Source organism: Orycteropus afer, unplaced genomic scaffold, assembly GCF_000298275.1.
Source record: "Orycteropus afer afer isolate SDZICR_OR568_19922 unplaced genomic scaffold, OryAfe1.0 scaffold00185, whole genome shotgun sequence".
In the NCBI taxonomy this organism is placed as follows: domain Eukaryota; kingdom Metazoa; phylum Chordata; class Mammalia; order Tubulidentata; family Orycteropodidae; genus Orycteropus; species Orycteropus afer.
Genome location: NW_006921772.1, coordinates 2,564,091 through 2,569,627, shown reverse-complemented (window position 1 = coordinate 2,569,627; position 5,537 = coordinate 2,564,091).

Here is a 5,537-nt window from a genome sequence, read left to right as displayed (position 1 = left end):
CTCTCCATTCAAGAGCAAGTTTCAGAGTCTCTTCTGACATCCATTTTGGTCTTTTCTTCCTTTTCTTTCCATGGAAGAGTAGTACTACTGGGGGGGAAAAAAAAAGAAGGCATTATTTTAAGGAGAATATATTTGTTTATAAGTAGCAAATGTTGCACAGACACTATTTAGGTCAAAGTCTAAAAATTGACAATAGCCAGTAACATTTAGGGGGTTATTGGTAACTCTAGCAAGGGAATGGCAATAATAAGTTAGACTTAACTGTTTGACTATGAAAGGAAAGATAGAGGTCAGTATCTTGAAGACTTATAGGAGAGGGTTATACGGGGAAATATTTTATTGTTTCTGTACTGAGAGTAAAGAAGAATTTGAGGATACAGAAGAGAAAGGGGATAATGATCTCAGTGAGAAGTTACCAGGCATTTTAGAAAAAAAGTTGACTGGAGCAAGAAATGTAGTATATTGCCACTGTTGATTGATGTACTATAATTCATAAAACAGCGTTATTACTTTTAATAAACTCTCATTAGGTTTTTCTCTACATATTTTAAGGCATGACTTTATTTCCCTCAAATTTTTTTAAATAGAAGTAATGGTAACTGCTTTTGACATCTGGCTTATCATATAAGCATTCATGATTTACCAATTATTTTCCTTTGGGTACATCAGTTTCCTCTTTGTACAGTCTTATGCCTCATCACACAAAAATGCCATGTTTTCTCCTTATGTTAATGTATAAAAGATGAAGAAAACATGTTTTCCAAGTAACATTCTGAACATAAATTACATATTTTCCATCACTTCTAATTTGGAACACAATGATTCTTTTATGGTTTCTAATATGACACAACCTAAAAGTAAAATTTGTAGAACATCATAATCACAACAATTTATGTTATTGGTGTTAAGAAAAAGTAATAGTAGACCATGCATGTTTCCTGTTCATATGTAAATATGTAGTTAGCATATATTACATATTCTTAGAAAACTTTTAATACTGTATCTGAATTTTTGTTTAGAGTAGTAAAGACATTTTTTGCTAAGTACTAAAATACTCCCAGGGTTCTTAACCATTTTGAGTCACAGATGACTTTGAGAATCTGATGGAAGTTATGTTCCCCGTTCCTAGAAGAAGGAACCCTAGTGGTATAGTGGTTAGAGTAGTCAACTACTAACCAAAAGGTCAACTGTTCGAACCCATCAGCCACTCCATCAGAGAAAGATGTGGCAATCTGCTTCCACAAAGATTTTAGCCTTGGAAACCCTATATGGTTGCTATGAGTAGGAACTGACTTGACAATATTTGTTGTTGTTGTATTGTTTGTGCTAGAATAAATACATATACCTATATACACATATCTACCAACCCTCTGTCAGTTTGTTATTCTGTGATGGCTTGCATATTGCTGTGATGTTGGAAACTCTGTCAGCAGCATTTCAAATACCAGCAGCGTCACTCACAGTGGACAGGTTCCAGCAGAGCTTCTAGACTAAGACAGACTAGAAAGAAAGGCCTGGTGATCCACTTCTGAAATTAGCCAGTGAAAACTGTGTGGTTCAGAACAGAGTAATGGCCAACTGGACTCAAATATGCCAGCAAGCATAAAGATGATATAGAACTGGGCAGTGTTTCATTCTGTTATATGTAGGGGCACCATGATCAGAAGTGAGTTGAGGGAAACTAAAAATAATAAGTATATATTTCACAGACAAGATAGTATAATTGTGATAATTTTATTAAATGATTGAAGTCATCTTCAAAGGTAATGTCCCTGGTATATTGCTCTAGATTTTAAAATGTAGCACAAGACTACAATGGTAATAACTAATTGCAAAGACCATTCATTTTGGCTCATGTTGACATATTTTATCCCTGAAAACTGTGCTCTCCCTGAAAGCCCTGTAGTCTGAGGAGCAGCCTCATTAAAGACGGTGAGGCTTTAATTTGAGTTTTCTTGTCTCTTCTCTAATTTCAACAAATAAGCGGTATCCTACTGCTGTGTGCTGACCTCGGAATATAAGTCTAGACAGAGCAGTAAAAAATGCCTTTAAAAGGTGCCATGAACAGTATCCAAAATATCATCTCTTGAATGGGTTAGACAAAGCAGGTGCTTCTGTGGAAAATATATCCAAGACCATTTCTGTCTCATTTTACTTTGAGCAAAACCAGTTTTTAATTTAAAAAAGGACATGCTTAGTTGCCTCTGAGATGTTTTACTGACATATTAATCCGAGTAACTTCTGATTGAGGCTAAGTAAAGGTATCTTTCTCTGAAGATCCTTATCTACCTTTCTTGAATAACAGCTTCTCAAGTGTTTTGGAGAAGCTTTGCCCTTCTGAAATTGAATTTTGTTAGGATATTATAATTTGTTCAGAACATTGTGCCTCCTCGCCAAGTTTACTATACCACGATTTTTATTTAAATTACAGATTCTTTTTTGTCTCTTTCGCTGTGAGAGGTTGGCACCAGTTCACCCCCTGAGCAGAGCAGACATTCCAAAGGACGTCTGCCAACAATAATGGAAAGCTGGACACAATTGAGTGGTATAAAATGGTACCTGAGATGCTTAGAAAACTGTAAAGTTTAATGCTGCACAGCCAGAGAAGATGCCAATGACTACAGCTGCTGGTTATACATGAAAAATGTGTGTATGTCTGTGAGCTTTTTAATTTATGGCTTCTTTTTTTAAAAAAATTTTTTGCTTATGACTCTCTAGACATCTGTCTTTTAAAATGTCTTGTTTATAGGGTCAACAATTTCTGTCTAATGAGATGGGCCAAAAAGACCTTTAATCACTCACAGACTCACAAAGAAAATGACAGTGTGTCCCAAATAAAAGATTGTGCAGGAATTATTTCTAAAATATCTTAAAATGTTCTCCAATAGTATTTGCCAAACATAATTTGTAATACTGACTGAATCTTTCTTCCCCTTCAGAGTTCTACACTCTTTTGAAGCACATAGAATATCTTCAGTGCATTTTTAAACCTCAAAATGTTAAGCTCCCCTTTTTATATCCTGAAAATACTATTGTTATATACATTTAAGAAATAATTTAAGTACAAATTCCCTTAACTTAAACAAGTGGTATGATGCAGTCACTGAACACTGAACTACCATAAATAGCATGGGGAATACGGAGGGATACATGATTCAAAATCCAGTAAATCTGTGTTTCACAAGGAAGAACACAAATGTAAATTACTAAAGATTTGAATACATTTACATAATGGCATTTCATAAGAAAGGGAGCATACATATGTACATACTATACAAAAGATGTTTATAAAGAAATAATCACATAAATTGCTATTACATTCTAGAGAGGCTTTCCTTCTTAAATGAAACTTAAAATTAGGAACAAAGGCCCTGATACGGGAATATCCTCGATACTGTAGCTGATTTAAAGCACCAGGGGTCCAAACAGTCACAATATATTATTGTCGGTAAGTACACTTCTAGAATATTTCAGTTTGGATTAGGTACCCTGAAACATGGATTTAATTAAAGGAGCCCTTCAGATAATTATGTTACTGATTTTCAAAGGCATGTGTGATGATTCAGATTCCTAGCAACATTCTGAGTTGTATCATTTAAAGCCTGGTCTGGAAAGGGCTGTCCTCTGAGAATATACCATTTTCCAAGAAGCGAAAAATTTCCTGGCTGAACAACTAAAAGTCAAAAATTGATATTTTGAGCATCTTTATCTTAAATATTATCAACTTTGAGGTATTTTTAGGGCCCTCTTAGGAATGTCTCAGAAGATCCAGCTGGTATTTTACAGGGCAAGGTAACATGAGATTATCTGTCCAGAACCCAGCTAAGAATTCTAGGACCCCTCCCAAAATTCTGATGATTGGAGAGACTCCTATGGGCATGCAGAAAACTAAAATATCTCTTTCTGCTCAAGAATAAATAAAAACAGTGATGCTCAAAATAGAAATTTGTGCATCCCAAGGATAAAGAAAATAAACCACTAGGGTCTTGGGAAGAAAATATTGCAATTTCTATCTGTATTTGTTTTTTTAACTCATTTTTTTTTTAAAAAAAAACCTCTTAATATATACATCTTAGAATTGTCCTAATATTAGAACAGAGGCATATGTATGTGATGTATAAATAAAAATGTGTGTGTGTGTATGTGTATTAACTATTGTGAAAATGGTGCAGGATTGGGCAATGTTTCATTCTATTACATACAAGGCTGCTATGACTCAGGGCTGACTTGATGTCACCTAACAACAACTACACATACATGCACACACATACACACACACACACACATATATAAATGTTCAACAATGTTTATCTAAATTTCCATCCCAAATTCTCTCAGATCCCTCAGATCATGGAGTGCAGGTTCAGTGGGTCTGCAGGGCACACCCTGATGGCAAGCTGTGTACTGGTTACCTGTTATATATTACTAGGGGCAAATTTATCCGAAAACCAAAATCAAACTCATTGCCGTCAAGTCAGTCACAACTCAGAGCGACCCCTCCTTGGGTTTCCGAGGCAGTATCTCTACAGAAGTAGACTGCCCAGTCTTTCTTCTGAGGAGTGGCTGGTGGGTTTGAACCACCAGCCTTCTGGATAGCAGTCAAATGTCTTAGACACTATGCCAGCAGAACTCCAAGGGACAAATATAGTAGGCTATAAATTTATTCACTCATTCAGCAAATATTTATCAAGCATCTATGAGATCTGGAGAAACAAGAGTGAAGAAGGAGACACAGTTACAACTTTCATACAACTTACATGCCAACAAAAAGAGAAAAAATAAATAAGCATGAAAATAAGGAAAAAATAAGGATACCCAGAAGCCAGGCAGTTCAAACCCACCAGCTACTCCTTGGAAGGAAGATTGGGCAATCTACTTCCATAGATACACTGCCTTGGAAAACCAAGGAGGGGTTGCTATGAGTCAGATGTGACTCAATGGCAGTGAATTTGGTTTTTGGTAGTTAGGAAATATTACATAGCCCTGATGTGATATTCATGCCCACCTCCCATAAAATGATTAACTGAACTCTAATGAGGTAATAACTAAATACATTGAAATTAAAAGATATTCCTCAAAATTTTTAATAACATGAAAAACAAAAGGAGAGGCACTGGTCATGGTTAAAAATGACTAAAATGATATAACTAAATGCAATACATGTTCATTGATAAGATCCTGGATTGAAAAATATTACTGGGACAAAAAATAACTTTTAAAATATAGACTGAAGATTAGATAATAGAATTGGATCAATACAATTTTTCCTGAATATGATACTTTTATTGTGGTTATTTTAAAAAATGATTTTTTCTTGAAAAATATACAGTAAAGTAGGTAAAACCAGGTGAATAGTATGAGATATTCATTCACTATTACTGCAGTTTTCCATAAGATTGAAAAGTTTCAAAATGAAATGTAAGATTATACACAAAAAGCATATACAGAGATAGCTATAGGTGTATACGTGTGTGTGTGTGTGTATTTGTGTATTGTATTATATATTATATATATATATATATATATATATATATATG